Source organism: Mytilus edulis, chromosome 14, assembly GCF_963676685.1.
Source record: "Mytilus edulis chromosome 14, xbMytEdul2.2, whole genome shotgun sequence".
In the NCBI taxonomy this organism is placed as follows: domain Eukaryota; kingdom Metazoa; phylum Mollusca; class Bivalvia; order Mytilida; family Mytilidae; genus Mytilus; species Mytilus edulis.
Window position 1 is genome coordinate 48093869 of NC_092357.1, and position 26797 is coordinate 48120665.

The 26797-nt window shown below is 33.2% G+C and overlaps 1 protein-coding gene across 4 annotated transcripts in view; it reads right to left on the reverse strand.

Moving 5' to 3' along the window:
* Positions 1-25959, reverse strand: part of LOC139503029 (alpha-1,6-mannosyl-glycoprotein 4-beta-N-acetylglucosaminyltransferase-like) — an 81282-nt gene extending 55323 nt beyond the window's left edge. Inside the window, exon 1 of one of the 4 annotated variants that reach the window (XM_071292695.1) lies at positions 25834-25959. The gene's annotated coding sequence lies outside the window, so the exon portion shown is untranslated. Of the gene's footprint in view, positions 1-13832; positions 13944-25833 lie in introns of those variants that run through there. The other 3 variants (XM_071292702.1, XM_071292706.1, XM_071292698.1) reach the window with 3 other exon arrangements.
* Positions 25960-26797: the final 838 nt, after the last annotated feature.

The following is a 26797-nucleotide window of genomic DNA, read 5'->3' on the forward strand; positions in this document are numbered from 1 at the left end:
TATCGATTATGATAGTAAAAAAATATTAACATTTATAAAGCTTCCAGTGCAGATAAAATTGATATATTCATTACAGGATCCAAAATTATGGAAATATTATTAAAAATAAAAGGACATCTAGGTGCATTGCAAATCATTAGCAAATAAGTAAACATTGTTATGAATAATAAAGTTGTACGGTATTTATAATATATCTTCAATTTGGCAATTTCCCGTTTGAAACGTATTAAACGTTGAAAACTATTAACGTATACACAGACACAAATTTACATTTTTTCAAATTTTCAAAACAACAAAGCAGTGCGGCAAGTTATTTAACGTGACCCTGTAAGGAATTCAAGATACCAAGAGGGTCTGTATATCTTTTGATAAAACAAGCAATTAAATGACAAAAAAAAACCCAATTGACTATATATGAACCGAATGATTAAGTAACGCAAAGGCCACACAAATGGTGTTGAATCAAATCCTCCGGAAAGGTAGGGATTGTTGCTTATCGGTTGCAATACATACCATGTGGTTTCAAACATTTAATCAATGAAAATAAAGCAATTTAAGCCTTGTTATATCTATACTATTTCAAACAAAAATTTATGATAGGATATCTTATGTGTGTTATACAAATAGTTATTACGTTTTAACGATGTATATCATGTGTTTATAAAACGCATCAAAAAACATTTTTCATCATGCCTAATCACTTACTTAATAATTGCCTTCAAATAGGCACTCATATCATATATTCTTTATGTCTTTTCAGTACGACATATTAAATAATTTGAAACAAAAGTATTATATGAAATTCAAAACCGTTTTTAATCGTGGTTGAAAAAATGAGAGTTATTTATTTGTTACTTCATTATTCTTTCACGATATGTGCAGATTATATTTCGTTTTTGATGTCCTGGGAAAAAACTTCGTGGGCCGCATCCGTTGTCATTCTGTGGTTTACATGTTGTAATTTACTACTATATAGTATATTTACTAGTATGTATTACTCTGTGCTCAGTGAGTTTGTGTTTGATTGTACTATATTATTATCACTTAGTATTGTTATCTTTGCGGCTGGAGGTCTGGCTAGCAATAAAACCAGGTTTTAACTATTATTTTTCTTGAAATATCCTGTACGCAGTCATGATTATAGCAATTGATATCTACCGTCTTTTGTATGAATGTTGGAGCTTGCTTTTGTTGCAGTTTCGTGTTTCTGTTGTTCAGTTGTTCCTTTTATAATTGGTGTATTTTTCTCGGTTTGAGTTTTTTACCCGGGTTTTTGTTTTTGATTTATCGAACTATGATTATTGAACAGCGGTATACTACTGTTGCAATTGAACTTTTCTATGACTTTAACTCTGCTATTATGAACTGTTGTTTAATGATTTTGTGTAAAATCTCACTCTCTATCAAGATTATGGTATTTAATGAGAGATCTATACACCATATGCAGATATCTAGCTCCTCGGACTTCAAAATAGGAAAATTGCAAGCGTTTTAAAGAATGATAAATATCTGACTTTGCACTTATTTTTAATATATCTGTATGATTTATTTCAAACTTGACAAGTAATCATTGTAGAAGCTCAATTTTTAGATAAAATATTTCAAACGCATACATCTTTACATTGTGATTTGCATCGTCCTCAGAAATGAATCACTTATCAATAGTAAGGTTATTTTAGGTATTCCAACATCGATTTTAATACTTCATGCACCATTATGATTTTCTTTGAAAATGCTGAAATTGTAAATTTTAATTATCGATAGTTTAGTTTTAAACATATTTATTCATAGTGGATTGGGAAACAAGTTTTGCAACTTATATTAATCCCTTTCCATTTTGCGGGTGCGAGTGCTGCCTTGTAGCGGCATTAGCCTGCTCTTTTTCGAAATCTACAAGGGTGTCTTTAACGAGCAAGATATATGGCTCCCTCTTAACACGGGCCAGCCATTTATCGTCCCCTTCCGACGGACTATCATCGTTTCCCCGAGACCATACTCGCAAATGGTGTCAAGGGAGAATTATCGATAGAACCACTCAATCTGCTTCAAACGAATGAGCATTCAATGTTTGTTCATTATAAAATTTGATAAAATATTAAGTTCAATTTAATCAAAAACTTAAAGGAAATACACTATGAATTTAAATCATAAGAATTGTTAATATACTCAAGGGTTTAAAAAATAGTTTCTCCCATCATATCAATGTTTGCTAACGTTTCCTTACAACGCCTTGTGCTTTATCAGTCAAATAAACACATTGCAATATAATATCAATAAATAGTATTGTCAAGATAAATCATTTTAAATAATTTTATTGATTGCATCTTCAATTTTGTTTACAGATGTCAAAAGATGCAGACATTTCTAATTTATATGTGATATAAACTATCAGTAACGTGTAGCACATGACGTTGGTTACGATGTTACTTTTTTCGTAACCAACATTCAGTCTTCTTTTCAATCATTGAGAAAATGTAAAAATTACATTTTGGTGCAACGAATTCACACTATTTTTAGAATAACAAACGGCAAACCAGTTTAGGTTCGAAACTAGTTACAAACTGGTTCTAAATAACAAATGGAAAGTTTAACAAACTAAAACTGGTTTTACACTAACAAATACGCCTTATGATATCTTGGTTTTGGTTATTTGAAACGCCAGATGCATGTTACGTCTACATACAATTCGTCAGTGGCTTTCGATTAAAAAGAAAATGGAATGCAACTTCACATACAGATTTGAATAAATAAAGGCAACAGTAGTACACCGCTGTTCGAAAGTTATAAATCAATTGAGAGAAAATAAATCCGGGTCACAAATCAAAACCGAGCAAAACACATCATCTATTAGAGGAAACAAACGAAACAACAGAAACACTAAAGCGCAATAAAAACCAAAAAACAATGTAAGACACACAGGAAACAAAATTGCCGAAGAGATGCGGCAAAAACCGGTTGGGGAAATCTTTCGTAAAATTGCACTTTTTAAGAACAGTTTTACAGAAGTGTTGATAGAAATAAGGAAACCAAAATAGTAAAAAAGAACCCATCAACATTTTTTTTTTTATTTCCTTGTGCGTTTGATGTTTACGTGTTTTGGTAACTTATTTGTTTCAAGAGGGATGCAAGAAGCTGTTTATGTCATTCTATAGCCATTGCAATTAATTGTTTATAAAGCCCCAGTCAAACTAGACCACAATAGCACAAAACTATCTAAAATAAATTCAGTTCGTGGTGAGATCGCAGTATGAGGGGCATAAAAATGTAAGTTTTTGTTTCAATCACGTTGCTATTAGGCCCCCATTACGCTTCTACAACGATCCCCTACGATTTTACCGAGACCTTACTACAATTATCACGATCTATCTACGCTCATCACGTCCTCACTATGACCATACTACCATTTATTCGATTGCAACACGATCTTACCTCGCTCTACTGCGATTTAAACAAGCTCTTACCACGACCTTACTACGATCACATCACGTTCATTCCGCGATCTTACTACGCTCCCAGCAATAACGTCAACATCGTGTTCCATATAAATAGTGTATTAATCCTTCGATTCTCACTAATACGTAGAAATTCGCGGATACAACGCAGTCATGCAACCAAAATCTACGTAAGGGTAAGAGTAGAGGCAGAGGCAGAGGCAGATCTGATAGTAACGAATCATGGTCAAAAGATATATGTCGGACCGACCAATCCATCCTGAATCAAAAATTATTTCTGGTCCATCACGATCAAATGACGATACTTCAGCGAACGATAGTAGGACTGACACAGATGTATCAAGAATTTGTGAGTCATTGGAGATAAAGGACAAGAGGTCCAAATCATAAACAGACAAACAAAAGCTTGAGATCTCTTATAAATTTTATATGACAATGAGCATGATGATCTTAGAATGAACGTAGTCAAGGTGGTAATAACAGCGTGATGATGACGGTATGGGCGTGCTTAAATCGCACTATGGTATTCAACAGCGTGGTATAAGACTGGCATAAACGTGGTATAGTCGTAGTGGAAGCGTATTTTTGTCGCGGTAAGAACGTGATGGTCGTAATGAAGTCGTAGTAAAGTCACTGTGAGAGTGAAGTTCAGTCTCCTCGACTAGAATCGCGCTTTCGCTACGCTTTAGCTACGATGGTACAGCGACCTTTGCTATCTAAACACGATCTTACTGCACTCTCACTTCACTACGATCTGATTTCGCTACGACCGCCCCACTAGTGCGTTGAACATGTTCAAAGTTGACCACACTTATCACGATCACGACGGCCTCACCACGACCATATTACGACCTTACTGCGATCTGCACGATTGCACTACGATCGTCAAACTCTTCATTTTTTTCACAGCTCGTAGTGCGATCGTGGCCTAATAGGGCTGCAGTATTAGACATTGACACAAATTAAAAGATGAACACTGCATTTATACTTTAAATGAATAAATAAGCCAGTACGCAAAAAAATATTGGTACGTTCCCTTTCAGATGAGGATGAACATAGATACTTTAGAAAATTCTATTAAAGAACACTTTAGATTTCTATGTGGTTGTGTTTTATAAAATTGACGATCGTACCTGGTGATTTCTTTCTAGTACTCTGCAATCAATATCATAAATAAGAGTGCTCCGGAAGGGTAATGAGATACTGCTCCACATGTGCAAAAATGTTCAAATACTTTCTATCTCATTTCAATAAACTGAGTCACTCAGTTAAAACGTATGTCCACATCTAGCTTGTATTGTGTTATAGCAACTTGTGATCCTGATGACAATGAATCTATTAAGATTTTATAGAAAATAGATGAAATCCAGATTTTGAATGATTTGTACTTGAAAATCTTAGGATTATTATCAAATTTAATGCGTTAATAGGTTTTACAAATGCAGACCCTTTCAAGGTTGCAGACAATATCAATGATTGCATATATAATGCCATAATAAATTGTAAACGAGGAAAATATTAATAATAGTAAGAAAACACCAGTTTCGTGCTTATGACAAGTGCACTGATGGAAAGTTTACATGCACTTACAAAATGCCTAAATTTTGAAAATGTCACATGAAAGTGTTTTTCATGTACAATCCTGAAAATTTAACAATTCCTTAAAATCTGTACCCTTAGGATGTACTTAAGTCAATTGTCGGAATTTTTGTCATATTTTTGAACTCCTTGTTTTTTCCCAACGATACAGGGCAAAATATTTTGCCACATAACACCCATTCTTCTTTCATATTAGACTCCAAAAGCTTATCAAATGTCATTTACTTAAGGAGTAGGTTCAGTAAGACTCCTTTTTGGCCCCAAAATAGAGCAAATGTAATCTTTTAGCTATTTATTGGAAAGAAGAATGCTTCTGCTACATAAATATGTGCTGTTTTTGACAATATAATGCACATATATCGTGTACAAGCATCACAAAGTCATGCTAAATTACTGAAATCTTCACAATTTCAGCATTTTAGTTAAATTTTAGACGGTTTCCGTCTTAAATGAAAGTTGCCGCATTCGTGTTCATTCTTAATATTGAAATGTAAGTTGTATTTGATGATAAGACATAACATATATAAAGGTTGAGGATGAACACGGATGCGGCCACTTTCATTTTTGACAAAAACCAACTGAAAAGTGACATTTTTGGGCATATTTGATATATTTTTTATATTTAAGCTAGAATCGGAGCGTTTTTAATGAGTAAATCAGTCAAAATATTTTATATATACTTATTGAATCAATTGAAATAGACACTTAAGTGTTTAAAAAGTGTCTAAAATCTTTCGTTAGATAAACTTGAAATTTGAGGCCAAAATCGGCCCTTACCGGACCTACTCCTTTTAAGCAGATTCGAGATTCAATCTCTTTCGTTTTGAGACCCAAATGATTCATTTTATAAAAATGCAAATATAGGGAAAAAATCCAAGTCAGACTTTACCTACCCGCCATTCATTTAATTTTTTTTAGCTAGAAATAGAGCTCCAATACCTTAATTACGCTTATTTTGATTCTTACCTTATATTCTCCTGACTTGTAGTACCAATACTAAACAAGAAGTAATTGTAACAGGATGCTGTTACGAAGTCTTCCAAACAAAGCTCCCATAACTCGCCATTCATATGTTCATTTGATTTGATTTTTTGTCCCATACAAGAATATATATGGCTTACGAGTAGGGATCTCCACCATTTACAAGTATTCAAACAGGACGGGGTGGTGGTGACCCCCAGGGAAGTTACCTACATTGCATTTGATTTGTTTTATTGTCCCCTACAAGAATATATATGGTTTAAGGGTGGGGATCTGGACCGTTTACAAGATAATAGAACATTATCAAATTGAACGGGGTGGGCGACCCCCTGCAGACTTCCCTTTTATTTCATAACATTTGTTTTATGTCCCCTACAAGAATATATATGGTTTAGGGATGGGGATCTGGACCGCTTTAAAGATAATAGTACATTCTCAAATTGAACGGGGTGGGGTGACCCCCAGGAACTTCCATTTAATTTCATGTGATTTGTTTTATTGTCCATTACAAGAATATGTATGGTTTAGGGTGGGGATGTTGACCGTTTACAAGTTTTCAAACAAGAGGGGGCGGGGTGACTTCCTAGGGACTTCCTTCTTATTTCATTTCATTTGTTTTATTGTCCCCTACAAGAATATGTATGGTTTAGGGGTGGGGATGTTGACCGTTCACAAGTTTTCAATCAAGAGGATGTGGGCTGACCCCTAGGGACTTCCCTTTAATTTAATTTCATTTGTTTTATTGTCCCCTACAAGAATATATATGATTTAGGGGTGGGGATCTGGACCGCTTAAAAGATAATCGTACATTCTCAAATTGAACGGGGTGGGGGTGACCGCCAGAAAGTTCCATCTAATTTCATGTGATTTGTTTTATTGTCCCATACAAGAATATATATGGTTTAGGGGTGGGGATGTTGACCGTTTACCAATTTTCAAACAAGAGGGGGTGAGGTGACCCCTAGGGACTTCTCTTTAATTTAATTTCATTTGTTTTATTGACCCCTACAAGAATATATATGATTTAGCGGTGGGGATCTGGACCGTTTACAAGGTAATAGCACATTATGAAATTGAACGGGGTGGGGATGACCCCAGGGACCTCCCTTTAATTGCATTTGATTTGTTTTATTGTCCCAATCAGGAATATATATGATTTAGGGGTGGGGATCTGGATCGGGTACAAGATATAAGCATATTCTCAAATTGAAGGGGGTTGAGTTGAACTTCCAGGGACTCCCCCTATATTTCATGTGATTTGTTTTTATTGCCCAATAATCATTTCTGAACACTGCATGTATATATCACTTACAGTTTTCAAGTTATATTCATTTGAAAATTTTTGAAAATAAAATCCCATAGGGTTCTATGGTAAACCCTCCCTTCTTTCTACCCCCCAAAATACCCCTTAATAGACCCCAATGCACAAACGAAAGATTGATGGCTCACCTAGACATATTAGTCTACCATTTTATGAAATCCTAAGTCAATCTGACAAGCGGTTTTGGAGAAACGCTGCGGACAAGTTCATTTTTTAAAGTGGCGGAAGAGGAACAAGAAGAAGAATATTATAATACAAATAATAAGAACTGACCAAAAACAATAAGTCTCTAAACTTTGTTTGGGAGACTTAATTATAGATTTTTTCTAACATAACCTAAGTAAATCATTAAAACAAGATATGTGACCCAAACGTAAATGCATATTATTATACAAATTACATGGGGGATTTAAATCAATATCCCCTTCAAGTAATGTTGATCTTAGGAATCTAAGCCAATTTTGAATATTTTGTGCAAATACACTTAAGGTTTCCCGCACTATAATGTTTAATGAGAGATACATTCTTAAATACTGTCTGTTTACCTGGTGAAAGTTAGTCAAACTCTTTGATTACAGTTTTAAATTTTTTACCTTCATTATTAAAATAACACCTTTCCATATAAATATATTTAAGAACTTTCTTACCAGCTTTAAATCATAACTGGTTGAGTGTTTTGGTCGACTATTTTGTATCGTCATAGTAAAATGTTACCATGATGTCACTGAATCTGTGTAGTCCTTATAGATGAAAGAAGTCACGACCCGGATTTCTAATGATATGTACTTTAAAATTGTTAGATAAGCTGGCGATGCATTCATTGATCTTCAACCTTGTTTTTGATGTGGTCATTCAACTGTTTTAATTCATGCATCATCATCACTGATGAATCTTTGGGAACGTCTGGTGTAAATGTTGACATACCATAGTGACATGTATAATAGCAACTACCTTAATTATGGATGAATGGTCAACAGCAGGATTATACAAAATTCTTTAAGCAAATTGCCCTTGATTTCGTTCAGTCATGATTTTTATGGTCGTTTGAAATTGTGAATTGAGTTCTTTATAAAATCACAAAATCATATACAAATATAACAACTTGTACTTTAATTTTTAATCATTAGAGTAGAAAAAGTAGTTTTAGTTTACTATATGATAAACCTTAACATGCTAACGATAAATAGCTTATAAAACCATACAAGTACAAAATTTACAGAGAAATTTAAAACATAACGTTAGGTATTATAACATAAAAAAATGATATAATTAAAATTTAAATAAATAAGATTTTATAAAATGAACAAAAGTATGATGCTACAACTAAAGTAAATACACATGTATAAAGAAATTTATTTAGTGTTTGAATATTTTGACATGATGGTGGTAAGAAGGGGTAATTTTATTATTGATATATCTTATGAAAGCTATCTTAAGGTATTTTGTGAAAGGGAAGTCCCATTCGCGCATTCATGAACTAATTTGTTGCGGTCATTCAGGAAATATTTTTCTATAATTAAATTAGTATATTAGCTATTCGGTAAATATCAGAGTAATGATATCAGATTTCAATTTTATCATTTATTACATAATCACTCTAGTTTACATGTACATGATGTAACCAAGGATCATGTTGTTTTCTTATCCACATGTTGTCTCAACAACCAGTATCGTGTCGTTTTGAATTACAATGTCATATTCCCATAGGAACATACGTCTGATTTTTAATAAAATTGTACACCTCAGTTTGTATAATAAAATACTTTCTCAACGACAGTCATACAAACACATGTAAAGCCTCGGTCACATCTTACCGGATAGCTCGAACGGACGCCTAACGGATAACTTGTTTTCAATCCGTTTATTTCCGTTAGACGTCAGCCCATATCCGTTGCACGTCCGTTAAGCGTACGTTTGATCCGTTGACGTCCGTTCTGTCCAGTGGAAAATTTAGAGCATGTTCAAAACTGTGAACGGACGTCCAACGGATAAAATGTCCTTTGAACGTCCGATAGGCGTCCGTTTCGTTCTGTTTTCGTTTTGTATCCGTTACGTGTCCGTTATACATCCGTTCGAGGTCTGGAAGATAAATTCACCAACGGACTTCTACCGGACGTTTAACGGACAAAACGGGTATTGAACGCATGAGAAACGGACTTCTACCGGACGTATAACGGATAAAACGGATGATGAACATATCTGAAACGGATAAATGCAAATTGAAAATTTCGCGTCAGAAATGCCAATTATTGGTATGTCAGATTTCTTAAGGTTCATGATTCTTATTATTCATAATTGATCTTAGAGTAAAGTCACGTCATTACAATCAAGCAACTCTTATGAGGCCAGACACTGTCCTTTGGTGGCATTTCGAAGAACAACAGCAACATTTTGAATATTTATGCGATTAACATGTATTATTATTGTATTATTATTGCCGCCTTTAATTTTTCCGTATATCTTGTTCATCCGTTTTATCCGGTACGCTTCCGTTAGGTGTCCGTTTTATGCGGTACTCGTCCGTTGGATGTACGTTCGACATCCGTTCTGTCCGGTACGTTTCCGTTTCTCGTACGTTGCATATCCGGTGTGTGTCCGTTATGCATTCGTTACACGTCCGTTTTATTCGGTCAGTACATCAACTGACTCCCAACGAATAACAATTTTGTTAACGGACAACTTTTATTTTCATCCGTTAGGCGTCCGTTCGTGTAAGATATGACTGAGGCTTAAGCAAGTTATTTGATGCTAACTTACTTACTTACTTACTGCCCTTGTACGCCATTGGCGTGTAGGGCAGTAACGAAGATTTTCCACTTTTGTCTGTCGTTGGCAGTTTTCTGTAGTGTGCCCCATGTCTGTTGGTATTTACTAGCCTCTGCCTCTACAGTTCTTCTCCATGTCATTTTGGGTCTTCCTCTCTTTCTTTTACCTTCTGGGGTCCAATGGAGTGCTGTCTTTGTGATATCCTCCTGGTCTTTCCGTAGGACATGCCCAATCCACCTCCAGCGTCTTCTCATTATTGTTGTGGCTATATCTTGTTGTTGGCATCTGATGAAGAGGTCCTCGTTTGAAATTTTATGTGGCCAAAAGATTCGCAGAATCCTTCTTAGACTTTTAGTATGGAATACGGACAGCTTGTTTTGGTCTTGTTCTGTCATCCTCCAACATTCTGAACCATACAAAAGTACAGGCAAGACACAGCTGCTGTAAAGTTTGAGTTTGGTACGGATGGTATATTGACCAGATCTCCATACAGCCTGCAGGTTGTAAAGAGCTGACCTTGCCTTTGATAGTCTTCTTTTGATGTCACATTCTGCGCCACCATTGGTAGTAACAGTGCTGCCAAGGTATGTGAAGGTATCAACATGTGGTAATGTTTTTCCATCCAGCAATACTGACCCTGGGTTGTTTGCATTAAGTGTCATGACTTCAGTTTTCTTTACGTTGATTTTCAGCCCCACCTGTCCTGAATATTTTTCTAACTCTGAGGTCTTATCTTGAATATGTTGGTGTGTGTGAGACATTAATGCTAAGTCATCAGCAAAATCTAGGTCTTCCAAAGTGGTAAAAGTGCCCCATCTTATGCCTCTTGGTGTATTAGCAGTTGTTTGTCTCATTATCCAGTCAATGACTATAATGAAGAGTGTCGATGACATGACACACCCTTGTCTTACTCCTGATTTAACTTGGAAGTATATATCACTGTATCCAACCCTGCACTGAAATCTCTTGTAGAATGCTTTTATGAGGTTAATAAGATGTTGTGGGATGCCATATGATCGTAATATTTTCCAAAGACTTTCCCTGTGGATGCTGTCAAATGCTTTCTCGAAGTCAACAAAGTTTATGTATAGCTGCCGTTGCCATTCTGTGCATTGCTCTATAATATTTCTTAATGTAAATATTTGGTCGATGCAACCTCTTCCTGGACGAAAACCTGCTTGTTCTTTTCGCAGTATATCATCAATAGAGTTTGCAATTCGTCTAATTATGATTTTTGCCATGATCTTACTTGGTATGGAAAGTAGTGTAATGCCACGCCAGTTGTTACAATCATTAAGTGCTCCCTTTTTTGGTATTTTGATTATAGTGCCATTATTCCAGATGTATGGTATCTGTGCTTTATTCCAGATGTCTTTAAAGATGTTATAAAGCAGGATGGCAGATAAACCTGGGTCTAATTTAAACAGTTCAGCATTCAGATTGTCGTTTCCAGGTGATTTTCCATTTTTTAGACTTTTGATTGCAGATATTATCTCTTTCATTTCAGGTGGTTCTATGCTGATTTCTAGTTCGTTGTTATTTTCTGCAATAATAGGGAGTTCTGTTGGAGTTGGTCTATTTAGTAGCTCACTGAAATGTTCTGTCCATCTTTGTTCTTGTTCAATTTCGGATGTTAACAAATTCCCTTGCTTGTCTTTTACAGGAATATTAGATGATGCTGTGTTTTTGCCACAAATGATTTTGGTTATTTTATATAAGTTGCCTTGCTCGCCTTTGTTAGCTGCTTCTTCTGCCTTTTCAGCTAGGCTATCCATGTGGGCTCTTTTGTCGTTTCGCACCATTCTATTCACATTTCTGTGTATTTGGCTATATTCAAGTTGGTATCTTTCTTTAAGACGTTGTGATTTTGCCTCATTCAACTTTTTCTTTGTATCTCTTCTGATAGTAATTTGATGCTAAGGTAGTGACTTTTTGATGCCACTGCTGGTGGAGATTTTTTTTCTCCTATGGTATAACCAGCCGAGTAGTCAGCACTGCTGTGGTGACTTGAGTTATCATTGATATGTTCATAATTATAAATTAACTGTTAACAAAACTTTGATTTTTTTTTTAAACTAAGGCTTTTCTACCTCAGGAAAAGATTACCTTAGATGTATTTGGCAAAACTTTTAGGAATTGTTGGTCCTCAATGCTCTTTAATTTCTTACTTTTTTTGGTCTTTTAAACATTTTTTGATTCGAGCGTCACTGATGAGTCTTTTGTCGACGAAACGCGCGTCTGGCGTTAATATAAAGTTTTAATCCTGGTATCTATGATAAGTTTATTCTAAATAGAAAATTTCGATGAGATGAAGATTTCACAAAAAAAGGCAAATTAACAAATATACTAAACTTCAAGTGAAATTCAAAACAAAATTCCGTAGACCCTAGCATTCGGGAATATACTCTTAATTCTTAATAGCACAAAATATTATTTTTTAAAGTCAATACTAAAACAAACGGATTCTAATTTCATTCAATTAAACATTTCAGTATAGGTAGCATGTGTAATATTATCTGTCAGTTTACATTTTACGGATTCTTTGGCTTATTTTATGGTAATTTTCATAATTATATAATTTCATTTCGAGTCAAACAACGGCGTGATGTTATTACATCTTATTTGTTTAAATATATTAATTAATCTGAACTAAGTTTTCCAATCGACATTTTTAAATAGGAAGATTAAATGGAACTGCCTTTTAATGGAGATGACGTTTCGTGATAACATAAGCAACACGACGGGTGCCACACGTGGAGCAAGATCTGCTTACCCTTCCGGAGTACCTGAGATCACCCCAAGTTTTTGATAGGGTTCGTATAGCTTACTCTTTAGTCATAAGTGTGGATTACATTTTTAAGGTTATTTCGAATACACTGAAAAAATATTACATTATTCATATATATATATCAATTCATTATTCCATTTTAAGGAGTAATCATGTAAAAAGATGATGAAATCACGGGTACATGACAAACGCATGTCCAATAGAAATACGACATTTTGGATTCATTATATTGTATAAACATCATATTGACTGACCAAATTTAATCATGAAAATGATAACAGAAATGAAGCAGCAGTCTTTTTTATAAGAAGGTCATACATAGCCTGTATTCTATAATATTGTGTCTTTATCATATTGAATCACTTGTAATCATTACTGTTGATTGTTCTGCTACTTTGGGCGCTGTGATTAGCAAACAAATATTTGTTTTGGTTTTTTTAATGTTTGTTTGTTTATGTATAAATATTGTGACGATTTAATTGTTGTCGCGATAACATTTGCTAATCTATAAGAACTCTTTTGGATCGAACACACAACTATATCTATTGACATTTTATTCATAATAAATAGAGTCCTAAAGTCATATTTAAAACAAACAACTTTAAGGCCTGTTAAATTAAATTAACATTATACCATGTTTTTCTAAACCATATTTGGAATTGACAATACATGTCTCTGTATAATGCTCGAAACAGCAAAAAATATTTTATAATCTAAAATCTATTTTACAAGTTTATAGCTTAAGAGATAGAAAAGAACAAAACGTAAAGGCAAAGTCGGATAAGGAATTAGGACTTTGCTCAGAGACATATATCCCTTAATTTATATTAGCATGTACTTTTAATATATTTTTTTCTTCGACGAATAAAATCATTAATCTTCATATTAAGGAAATTACTACAAAAGTCAAATTATTTTTACTTACAGTTCAGTCAAATGTTAAATCAAGATTAACAGTGAATTACTTGTAGTTTGATTCGATTTGTTAAGAATATAAGCGAAATCTTTTAAATGTCGCTCATATATCAACTATCACTAATGTTTCTTTTTGTTAAAACGTTCTAGGCCTATATACAGATCAATCATTACGTTTTCAATCACCCGAAGCATTTTTAAAAGTTGATTTTAACCATTAAAATCATTTTTCTTCAATAACTTTATAGTTCGTGCAAACAGAAGAATTATTCACCGCCAAAGAAACTATTTGTTAATAAAAAACAAAATTGTAATAACACAACAAAATAACAGATCGTTTTTTCTCACACCATTCATCTGATAAATGCATTCACGTCGGTCTTTGCATTCATAATTTTGTTTTAAACATCTACAATTTAGTTTTTTTTAATCATACACATGCGACTTCATCACGTTAATTATCATACCACCTATATAAACCTATAGAAAGGAACATTAATAATTTGAGTAGAAAGTGATGAACTGATATATCTCGGTTCAATTCAGTCATTGAAATAAACATGATTTAATAAGTTGCTCATCGATAAAAACAGGAGAGTATTATATTTCCGGTCTTAGTGTCCGTTTGTCTGTTTACTTCTTTTTTCTGTTTTAAGATTTGGTTTAAAATTGAAAAAAAACGTAATACCCGGATCAAATGAAATCATATATATTCATCGAATGGATTCTAAAATACAGAGGAAGTTACACATGCCATGCACACAAAATAATAATCATGCGTTTTATCTACAATAAATAGTTAAATATAATATATGGAGACGAGGTATGAGTGTCAATGATAAATTATCCAATGTATTCTTGGAGACGTGGATTAAAAATTAATCCATTTCCACTTACAGAGCAGGAGGCAGTATATTTGCCACTTGAAATGTTTCTACTCCACTAAATTTAAAGAAGGGGAACTTTATTTCTGGTGGTAATGCTTACACAACTAAAGGATGTCCGCTCCTCTGTTTCAAAATAACAAGCTTTTTCAAAGACAGTTTTTTGTTTATGGTAGTTTATAAATATTGGAACTTTAAAAGCAGAAAAAGAGAGGTCGTCGTTTTTTTGTTGTTGTTTTTTAAAGATATAATCAACAAACAAAAATCGACGGGAAATGATTCCCTTTAGGCTTTTTCTTTAAAACCTTGGTAGAAATAACTATAATTTAATTAAACTAGGTTCAACCCACCATGTTTTCTGAAATTGTCTTTTGAAACAAATCAGGAATATGGCAGTTTTGTATCAAATAGTTCGTTTCTAGGGTCGTTGGCGTTTGTTTTTTGTTGAACTTCGGTGTTCCTTTTATCGCTTTGTTTTAATCTTGTGGTTGATGAGTTTCCTTCGGATTTGGTTTACAACCTGGATTTTTTTTTCAATCGATTTACGACTTTTGAACACCGGTATACTACTGTTGCCGTTATTTATAAGAGTTTGGCTATATTTAATAAAATTATTTGAGAAAAACATGTGCTTGTGAGTGAGCACAAATTTATTGCCACTTCAAGGAAAGACTAGAGAATGCAGAACATTCAAAAATCAAGAGTAGCAAATTTGAAGAAAACCATGTTATCTTACATTAGATAATATATTTGCAATGGAATTTAATAACGAATGTCAGATACGTGTGTGGCTAATTTCTTTAAATATATGTTCATATAAGATGAATATGATTCGATTTCTGACCGTTTAAGTACAGGTATCTAAAGTCAGTAGACGAAATCCATATTATTTGTATTTAAGAAATAATGAGCCTCAAAAATGAAGAAGATCTCATTTCCTATAGACAGTTATAAGAGACCCTAACATGACAACATGTAAAAATAAAAAACGAATTAAACGGCTAAATATATGGCCTGATTTATGACAAAACAATAAACAATACACATATATTAGACTGAAACCAAAGTCTTGACTCATCAGATTGAAACGAAAAACAAACCTCAAAATTTGCATCAAGGCAAACTGCACAAAGTTCTGACAAAGACAAAATGATTCCAAAATAGAATCATCATTTCAATCAAAAGGCATTATACTCAGACTAATAACACTTTTTTTTTAAAAGAAATTGATCAGAAAATATCTTACCTTTTTCTAATAAAATGATCTCCAATTGTCACAAAATAATTAGTAGCAATTGGTTAGATATAGATATTAGAGATAGTGGTATAGGGAGAGGGTTGAAATCTAAAAAAAAAAAAAAAAAAAATACAACCCCGTCGCATTTTTGCGCCTGTCCCATGTAAGGAGCCTCTGGCTTTAGTTAGTCTTGTATAATTTTTAATTTTAGTTTCTTGCATATATTTTAGAGTTAAGAAGGACGTCCATTATCACTGAACTAGTATACATATTTGTTTAGGGTCCTATGGTCGGGTTGTTGTCCCTTTGACACATTCCCCATTTCCATTCTCTCTTTATTGACAAAAATAAAAAGTAATACTCTTTATGTAAATTTTTCAGTAAATAAGATGGACAATTTTACGAAAATTAAACTATAATTCATTGTTCAGATAATATTAACTTTTATCCCTTTTAGGCTTTTGTCTAAAGTTTGCGTTATTTATGAATTAGAAATTTGCTTGACAAATCTGCGTACCGTTGTGAAAGTTATTCAAGCCCTTGAAAACATGGAATTGTCATGAAAATATCATAAAACGATCTAATCATTGAATTAATATCATAACTATATAAAAGAAATTAAATCGTAAAATCAACGAAAATCACTAAATGATCCTTTATCAAATCATGAAATAGTGAATTGCTTATGAGTTAGCTGGTCGACTCATTTGCACTCTATTCAAATAGCTTGTACGGTCTTATCAAAGTCAATGATTTCTTTGATCATGCATTTTGTAAGTTGTCCTTCAAAAATTATAGCTTAAACCCGAAAAGCCGATGTATTGCGTATCAAAATTCACAGACAACTATTACGTTTATAAATAAAGATATATTCCAAGGTTGCATTAAAACCATAAGTCAATGATCACAAACAATACAACATTCTATTTATGAACAATAACAAGAAACACGAAAGCTATTTAAAAACATCGCACAAGACGATCGTGAGTGTCCTAGAACCGTCAGCAGTTCTTTTGTCACTATAGACCACTTTCGAGTTCATCCTTCACCGGAAAAAACTCGTCAATTATACGCGCCTTTATCATCGTCATTTGTGCGTTTAGGGGCGTCGTCACTTCCTTCCAATGTTGAGCGAGTGGTTGGAAAACTATAATTCTATATTGTACGAATTATTCGACAAATTGAATTCTCAAAATTGACAATCAACACTGCTGTCATTAGGGATATGTCAGTAAGTACCTACAGAGCAACCATTATTTCTAGTTTATCCTGCACAAAGACGATCACTAATACGCTTGATGAACGTAAATAGTGCAGGGATACAGGCGAGCCCCTCTATCTGGTAAATGACGTCATAAAGGCGTGTATAATTGACGAGTTTTTGCCGGTGACGGATGAACTCGAAAGTGGTCTATTGGTTCATCCGTTGTGTGCTTATAACAGTTCAAACCCAAAAAGAAGTGTCCATCAAATGCGATTAAAGCAGCGGAAAGAGAAAAAGGTTTTGTAGTATTGAACAACTTTAACAAGTCAGAAAACGGTATTTAATGAGAGATATATACACCATATGCAGATATCTAGCTCCTCGGACTTCATAATAGGAAAATTGCAAGCGTATCAATGAATAATAGATATCCCACTTTGCACTTATTTTATATATATCTGTATGATTTATTTCAAACTTGACAAGTAATCATTGTAGAAGCTCAATCTGTTGATAAAACATTTCAAACACATATACATCTTTCCATTGTGATGTGCAACGACTTAAGAAATGAATCCCTTATCAATAGTAAGATTATTATAGATATTCCAACGTCGATTTTGATACGTCATGCACGATTATGATTTTCTTTGAATATGCTGAAATTGTTAATTATCGATAGAACCATTCAATCCACTTCAAACGAATGACCATTCAATGTTCATTATAAAATTTTATAAAATATTAAGCTCAATTTAATCATAAACTAAAAGGAAATACACTATGAATTAAAATTCATACGGATTGTTAATATACTCAAGTGTTTAAAAGTTGTTTCTCCCATCATATCAATGTTTGCTAAAGTTTACTTACAACGCCTTATGTTTTATTAGTCCAACAAACATCTTGCAGAATAATTTGCACCGTGGGAAAGGGGAGGGTAATTATGCGACCGGGGCTTCTTAGATATCTATATATTCGCCAATGAGTGAAAAAATTTATTTGTAATCGTTAAAAACAAAATAGTCGGGCCTTTAATGTATATTCAAATAGTAGCTGTATATATACACTTTTCTAATCACTATCCAACATTGCTTTCAACTGACGTGTTCAAGAATATACACACAACTATATATTTTGATAAAGGTGTTTCAACATCATCATCATCTTATTCTCTTCACAGTCAACTATTTCAATTCCTAAATTTACAAAAAAATCACCACCATTTTTTTTGGTGATAAGTCAGGAGTCCAGGGTTCACGTATTGCATTTTTTTTTTTTTTTTTTTTTTTTTTATTAATTCCCTTAAATACACAAAAAACACGTAATATATCGTTTCATCTAGGCCTTTAGTAAGTATTCTCCAATAATCTTTTTTTGGAGTGTAAAAAGTTCTTTGGATGCTTTAGAAAAATTACGAGCATTTGATTCGGTTGACTATTCTGATTTTTTTTTTCACCCTTTATACTACACTACACACAATCTTATCAAACAAAGTTTTTCTAACTTATTAAATGGTCGTTTAGCATGTCTGTTGGCAAAATGTATTTGCTGCAACTCATATAAAGCCTTTTTTTCTCTAATGAGAAAGTCAAATATGCTAGATATACTCACCGAAGGTTTGATTGGATGATTATAGCACTATATTTTCTCGTTGACAAGATTTGTGTACGTTTTGGCAATAAAATTTATCGACAGAATGTAGATATTCCTGTGGGCACAAAACTTGCCGTTTTAATAGCAGATTTGTTCCCTTTCTGTTATGAATCACAGTTATGACCAAACTTAGCAAAGAATCTAATAAATTCTATTTAATTTATAAATGCAACACCACAGTGGAGTGACTTCAACCAAATAATTAAATTTTAATGCACCCACCTAACACACGGCTCAATTATATTTCATTCGAAAGAGCAAAATCTGCTCTATCTGCTTTACACGGCCGTTAAATATTCGTACTGTGTAATTTCCGTCAAATCAAGGTCAAGGACGAATAAATGCATATTTTCCAAGATGTCAACTTTATTGTTTATTCTGAGTTCTATATAATAAAATCACGTATGCTAACAATTTTAACTTTTAGCAAAGAGATTAACAGACACTTATCAAACGCATTTTTAAATATTTAAAGCGGGTTTTTGATAGACAGCACATGCTTCCTGAAATTCAAGTAAAAGTTAACAAAATGAGCGAAAAACAAACTATATGTGTCTAATACAGCTTCTAATCACTTAAAACTAAGTCAAACTCTGTAGTTAGTGTACAAAGAAGATTTTGACATCATCAATTTCTATAATTATGCTTAATAGTACTTCTAACAAAACAGCAAATCGCGCCATCTGCAGAAACACGGCTTCCTTTTTAAAACATCAAATGTGGTCAATATAAGATTGAAGGAACGCTATTCTTAGAATGTGAAAAGATTTGAAGCTTGATAGTACATGCAAATACCATGCTTTTGCTGGAAATTCAGTGGGGGAAGGGACTTTTACCTTTCAACGTGAATTGTAACTGCCAGACTGAAACAAGCATCTTTCCATTTTCGTGATATTTATTTCATTTTAAACATAGATCACGGTGGGTATGGTTGTCCTGCGAGAGAACGTACTGTGCTGGTGATTTGGTCCTGACGGGTGCTGGTGATCAATGAAAAAATGTAAACAAAGACGAAAATAATGATTTCTGACGTTTTCACTCATAAAAAATGGAAGAAAACGGTTGAGATTTTTCAATTTTGTTTCTTGTGGGTTCATATGTAAACCATTAAAAAGTTGACCCTCTAAACTTTTTCAGTAAGCGTAACACAGAAATGCTCATTTTCAGAAAATCTCGAACTGAAAAAATAAAACAAAAATGCTCATAGAGTCCGCTTTCTATACCGCAATCCACGCGACAAAACTATTTTGTGAAAAAACATTGCAATTTATTAACATTTAGCATTTTCTCAATTTATTCATGTCCTGATACTGTGCTGGTGGGTCCTGTCATTGTGCTGGTGGGTCCTGATACGGTGCTGGTGATTTTGGATAAGAAGTTGGTCATATTTGAAACAAATGTTACAAAATCAATAAAATTGGGCAGATAATTGTTGTCACTAGGATCTATGACTCCTATTTTAGCTCTTGTGCATCCATTTGTCTGTTTAATATGTGTTTTGAAATGATCGTAACTTGTATTAAATAATTACATAAAAAGGCAACATCTTTCGTCCAATATCAGATAACAATATAAGTATCTAAAATAAGAATAGTTTTATTAAGATATTTTAAATGCCCCTTACATTGATGCTTCAACAATGATCAAAGCCAATGCCGCATAGACATGTTTGTTAGCGCTCCGCATACCCCTCCCCACTTCCACCCAACCAACCCACCTCATTTCCTCCTTCATTGTTACAGTGGTGTACCAACACAACAATTTATTACATAAAATAATAACACAAAGACACACATTATTGAATAACGAATGCTTGCAGGTACTGAAAGCTAGTTCAAAGCCGCATTTTCAACTAATAGATAAACCATGTTCTCATATACAAAAATCCCAATCGTGTAGATTAAAAAAGTCTCAAAACTTAAGTTCACATTTTAATGTTTGATGAAGCAGAACTTTAAAAGTGTGCAGTGAATCTTGTTCTCACAACAGTTATTGTCATAATTATGTTTACATAAGACTCATAAAGGAATTAAGAAGGTACCAAGCAATATTTTACAGTTCAATTTAATGATCACGAATGGAAGGAAATGGTACGTAAGTTTACATAGGACAAAAAGAAATTGATAGTATTTTTTGGCGAAAGACTTAAACGCTTCCTTGCATTATATAGTACAGCTCTTCTATAAAAAGCATGCAAAAAAAAACTTTGATTGACTTGCTTGCTATGTTTGCTTGGATGTTTTCAAACAATAGGTAGGCGGAGTTTCAATACATACTGGGATTTGATTGGACAAATACAAACTGACAGGAATTGAAGTTAATGTTCATTTTCCAAATAAATTGTAGTATATAGTAAACCGACTACTTACCTGTCGTTTACAAACATCCAAACAATCATAGCAAGCAATTTAATCAATGGTTTGCTTTGCATATATTTATAGAAGAGCTGTAAATTCTAAAAAAAAAGAAATTTTGTTGTCGTAGATGGTTAAATCCTCAACAAAATCACAATATCTTTGTTGGAACGAATAAAGGTTTTAACTCAAATTTTCGTGGACTTTTTAGATTCCACCCTGACGAGACATGTTAGCTGTTCGTATGCTGTTGCACCTGACGCACGGAAACTTTCACATTTCCATCTTCTTTTCTGAAATATTTTACCCAGCTCATACTTGACAGGACTGTTATCCTAGTAAAAGGTGTTACCAATGAATTGAACACAAGTTAACAATTCCATAATACTATATAATTCATTTTATGTGTCAATTTGTTCGAAAAAAGTCGAAAAGAAGAGAGTTTTTTTAATGCCATGATTATCTGCCGCTTTCTAGATCTATGCTTAGCATTTATTTCAGATGACATGGACTCCTCACCCTGGTGACCCTGCTGCCTTTCATAACTTTATCCGTATACATATATTAATAGATAAACAAAAGGCTGCAACTGGTATTTGATTCGTTGTAAAGATATTTGTGGTGAATGGAAACTGTGAGGGTCAAAATCTTAAATTGCTTATAAATGTTGCTGGACCCAGTTTCGTTATCTGATCTGAATTTTCTGAAATGTGCAAGGTGATAGACATTTTGAATTTTTTTACTCGGTAAGTTTTGCCCTAATTGCTTGAACATTTGCAATATTAAAGCCGATTTCAATGAGTGTGTAGACAAAGGGAATATCTTTGGTTATCTTGCTTGCTGAACAGAAAAGTCATTGTTAGGTTATGTAAACTACCCTACTTTAAGAGTAGACTAGTCCGACAAATGACACATCTTTCTGTCTGTAGGACCAGGCTAATTCGAAAGGAGGGTATAGACCTTACCTAACAATGACTTCACGGTTTAGCTAACAAGCAAGCTAACCAAAGATATAACATTTGCCTACATACTCAATGGAATCGGCTGTAACTAAAAACTCGAATACATTTTAACAGACAGTGGTCTGGTTAGTTGATGAATATTGTTTTTCCTAGATTCACTCTTGAAAAAATCATTTGGTAACATTTGGTCATTGTAATACGGACGCCAAGACAATAAATGAACCTCACACGATCCCTCGACACAGTTGAGCTTATATATGATCTTATAGCGATTCGGGTTGAAAATCAGTTGAAATTAAGCCAGTTATTTGTGTGTGTAGATTTGTATTGTTTTAAACTGTTATGACTTTTTAAAGTTAAATCTAGGTGTTTAATCTAAGAATTTCTTTTTTAAACTTATTTACTTGTTTTAGTCTATACTCAATTGGTAGTATGAAGTTACGAGATATTTTAATTTTTGAAATTAAAGGCACAATTAACAAAGCAAACGTTAGTTGATGAATATTGTTTTTCCTAGATTCACTCTTGAAAAAATCATTTGGTAACATTTGGTCATTGTAATACGGACGCCAAGACAATAAATGAACCTCACACGATCCCTCGACACAGTTGAGCTTATATATGATCTTATAGCGATTCGGGTTGAAAATCAGTTGAAATTAAGCCAGTTATTTGTGTGTGTAGATTTGTATTGTTTTAAACTGTTATGACTTTTTAAAGTTAAATCTAGGTGTTTAATCTAAGAATTTCTTTTTTAAACTTATTTACTTGTTTTAGTCTATACTCAATTGGTAGTATGAAGTTACGAGATATTTTAATTTTTGAAATTAAAGGCACAATTAACAAAGCAAACGTTAGTTTCAAATACTTTTAAATAGATTTTTAAGGATAATGTACCCTTGTGTTGATCCCATGCTAAACATAACAAAAATTTCTGTACAAAGGTCTGTGAATTTTCTACAAAAATAGTGATTTTATTTTCACCAAATTCTCTTTTTCTACTAAATACAATAATGAACTATAAATAATAATGCTTTGCAAGAAGTTTCCCCTTGATACATGTATATGTACAAAATTATATCTCTATTATTCATTGTCTGTGCTGTTTTGATACTATTGCAGTTTGCACATTTTCGTAATTGACAGGCCACAGGAGGGGGTGATAAACCATACACGAAAATATAAAATATTGATCTAAGTAGGCTACTTAATTTGCATCTCTGAACCCCCACCCCGGCTTGTTTTTTAGGAGGGTGTCTAAAAATGGTCGATTACAGACAGCCGAGTATGCATTTTACTTTCTAGTCGTGTTTACGTTGATTGTTAAAGTCCTGAAAACGGATAGATAGAAACAAAAATGTTTGATTTATCTGGCTTTAGATTCAGTTTTTTTTAAATATAAATTAAGTCTACATTTTAATATAATAATACTAAGAATTCACAATATAAAAAAATGCAGAAAGAAAATGGAGATGTGAAATATCTTAATAAGGAGTCATTACTACAGAGATGGTGTGTTTGACACACAAAACTTAAAAGCTTAGTGATATTACCAATATTAAAATAAAAATGTAATTTAGTTTGGTAGTTTTTCCATTTACTCATTTTCAATCATAATTAAGGCACATTTGATTTTTTATTCATAAAAATATTTAAATATAGAAAAGTAGGACACATTGTTCACTTCCTCCCCTGTAATTCTTTATCAAAAATATTTATTTATTTTGGAATTTTGAAATGAAAAAGCTAAGAAATCTTAGTTTTGTTAATGTTCTCTAGGTTATCTCGTCTTCATTCTCTGACATATTCTCTGACATATTCTAGTCTGCCCTTTCATAAAATAGTGATTTTTTTTAGTGTTCTATCGAACTTTCGAAAAAAATACCTGATAACCGTTCAGACAAAAAAAATATGTTGAAAAAATCTTACAGATACAGCAAGTGATTTTTAATAGCTGTAAGATACATTTTTCTTTTAAAATACAACTTTTAAATCTTACGGGAAACTATTCCAAGCTTAACACTTTCACTGTAACCTCGCTCTAACTTATCCCCCATCCCCCCCCAAAAAAAACCAAACAAACAAACCCGCAATACTATTGTCATTCTTATAGTCAGCACTCAATTTTTCACAAACAAATGTGTTTTAAGCTGCTAAAGACATATGATTCAAACGCTCAGAAAGTCCTTTCTTCTATATTTTTGCTCTCCATTTTTATACAAAACCTTTTACATTTTTATTTTATGGGTTATTGTTGAAGGTCGTACAATGACGTATGGTTGTACTTTCTTTGGTTTCGTATGGAAATTTGTCCATTGACAACAAACATACAACATCATCTACTTTATATAAGTATTGTATAAATTACAACGTATTTTGGCGATCTTGCAAAATGATCGTAATCCCGAAAATCGTAAACATATTTTCTTATCTTAAAAGGGGGCAAGAAGGGTTCCATTAACAGGCCAATAAATAAAATCACAGTTAATTATAAAAAGAATAAAAAATAGTTTTTTTTTTCTCTCATAATAACAGTAAACAGATTCATAACAATGTCAATTTCAAGAAAGCAGACAACAGTTAATTACTAGTAGTCAATATTAGTACAGCATCAATGATCTTGACTGAATATTTGCCACTTTTAACTAAAATATAAAGGCACAGAACCAGGACATAGGAGCACAGAACCAGGACCGTTTTTCTTATCACCAGCACATCGTCAGGACAATTCCGTTTAACGAACTTGCACGACTTTTGCAATTTTATATTGTTGTAATATACTTTGCATGGTACTTATGACGCATCAGAGAAAAATTAAGCAACAAAACAGTCGTTTTATTGCCGTTCTGATACAATGTAAACAAACCCACCAGCACAGAATCAGGACCCACCAGCACCCGTCAGGACCAAATCACCAGCACAGTACGTTCTCTCGCAGGACAACCATACCCACCGTGTAGATGTAGCGAAGACGTTTTGTCTATATCATGTCAACCATAAACAAATATAACAAAATTCTGGGACTATCATACATGTACTAACTAGTATAATAGTCCCAGCAAAAATGAACTAGAAAAAAATAAGCGAAAATTTAAATTTCAAAGAATTCACTAACAAATATGCACTGTATTTTATGTTCAAATGCATAAACTCATCAAAATTCTGTTAAAAAACATTAAATCGCAATAAATTTAGTTATTATTAGACATTCTGAATAGTTTATATGACCTGTTTCCTTGTTCGCATAAGGCTGGCTTCAAAAAATATCTTCTTAGGACAAATGAAAAAAAGCTAATATTCTGTTTCTAAATCAAAACCAGCCATATTGATTTAACTTAAGGTTATCCGACTTGGCTATCGTATTATATCCGAAAGAAAAGAAAAAAAAATAGAAGTCTGTATTTCTTAATATAATATCCACTTTAATAGCAATTTTGATCAGTTGAATTGTATCCGCGCATTATGTTCCTCGATCGTATGTCACGTGATTACACGGAGAGAGAGGGAGAAAAGAAATGCAGTTCATCTTAAAAATTTAACTTTAATGGCAAAAAGCAAAACAACAAAAACATTGAAAATTATAATGTGATACTCAAATCTCACCCCCCTTTTTTTCCAAAGAAAAAATTAATCAATATATGCATATATGCATAACATGTATCAAGAGACGGTGTACTCTTACATGAAAGAATATAAAAAATATTTTTTACTTACGAACTTAGTTGTCTGTCGAAACAGCTGACACGAAATCGATCGTGACCACTTGTTTTCTTCGAAAACAAATAAAAAGGGAAAGTCTAAGCTTACTTTATTTCCGGCATAAAGAACTTCCTTCTTCGCACAAGTATACTTATCCGCGGAAAATGAAATATGTCAGGGAATTTTAACACACGTGTAAGTGTTTTATCAATATACACTTCAACAAAAAAAGATAGTCGGTAAGATAAATTCGTTACATTGTGTGTTAGTGACCACCTAGAACTATTTTTAGGGGTCGGTTAATTTCGTATGGGGTTCGCACTTAGCTCTCACCCCTTATGAAATTTACTGACCCGCTTATATATCGTATATGTAACCAATAATTTATCCCAACTCGTTCACTATGCTCGTGTCTGCAGTGACCTTTTGGATTTTAATGAGCGTAATCTCTGTTTGGCTAGTTAATTATTGAGCCTGGGATTTCGTTACCACACATTACTCATAACGTTCACTAAGATTTGATCTGCAAGTTTGGATGTACCTGTCGAAAACTTATTTCAAACGAAATAGCACATCATAAATTTTACGGTGATGTCTAAACTGAGCCCAGAAATTTAGATACGGTCCAGGTAAACTTAAATCAATCCTTTATATAACATGTATAAAGCTATTCTAAAAGGTAACGTATTCAACATTGTATTTCAATATTTGAATATTGTTTTTGCTGGTGTAAATATTGATTGTGTTATCAATAGATTAACACCATTATGAATATGACACATATGCACCTTCACGGTTTCTACAATCTGTCGATACTTATACAGTACTCCACCATAAGTATTCGTAAAACAACAATGGCGGTCACGTCACGGAAGGGTAAACAAGATTTGACCGTCTAGTCGTCTCCATGTCACAATCGGGATTGCAATGAATCTATATATAGATGATCATGTGGAAAAACATGTGGTTGTCATGTATC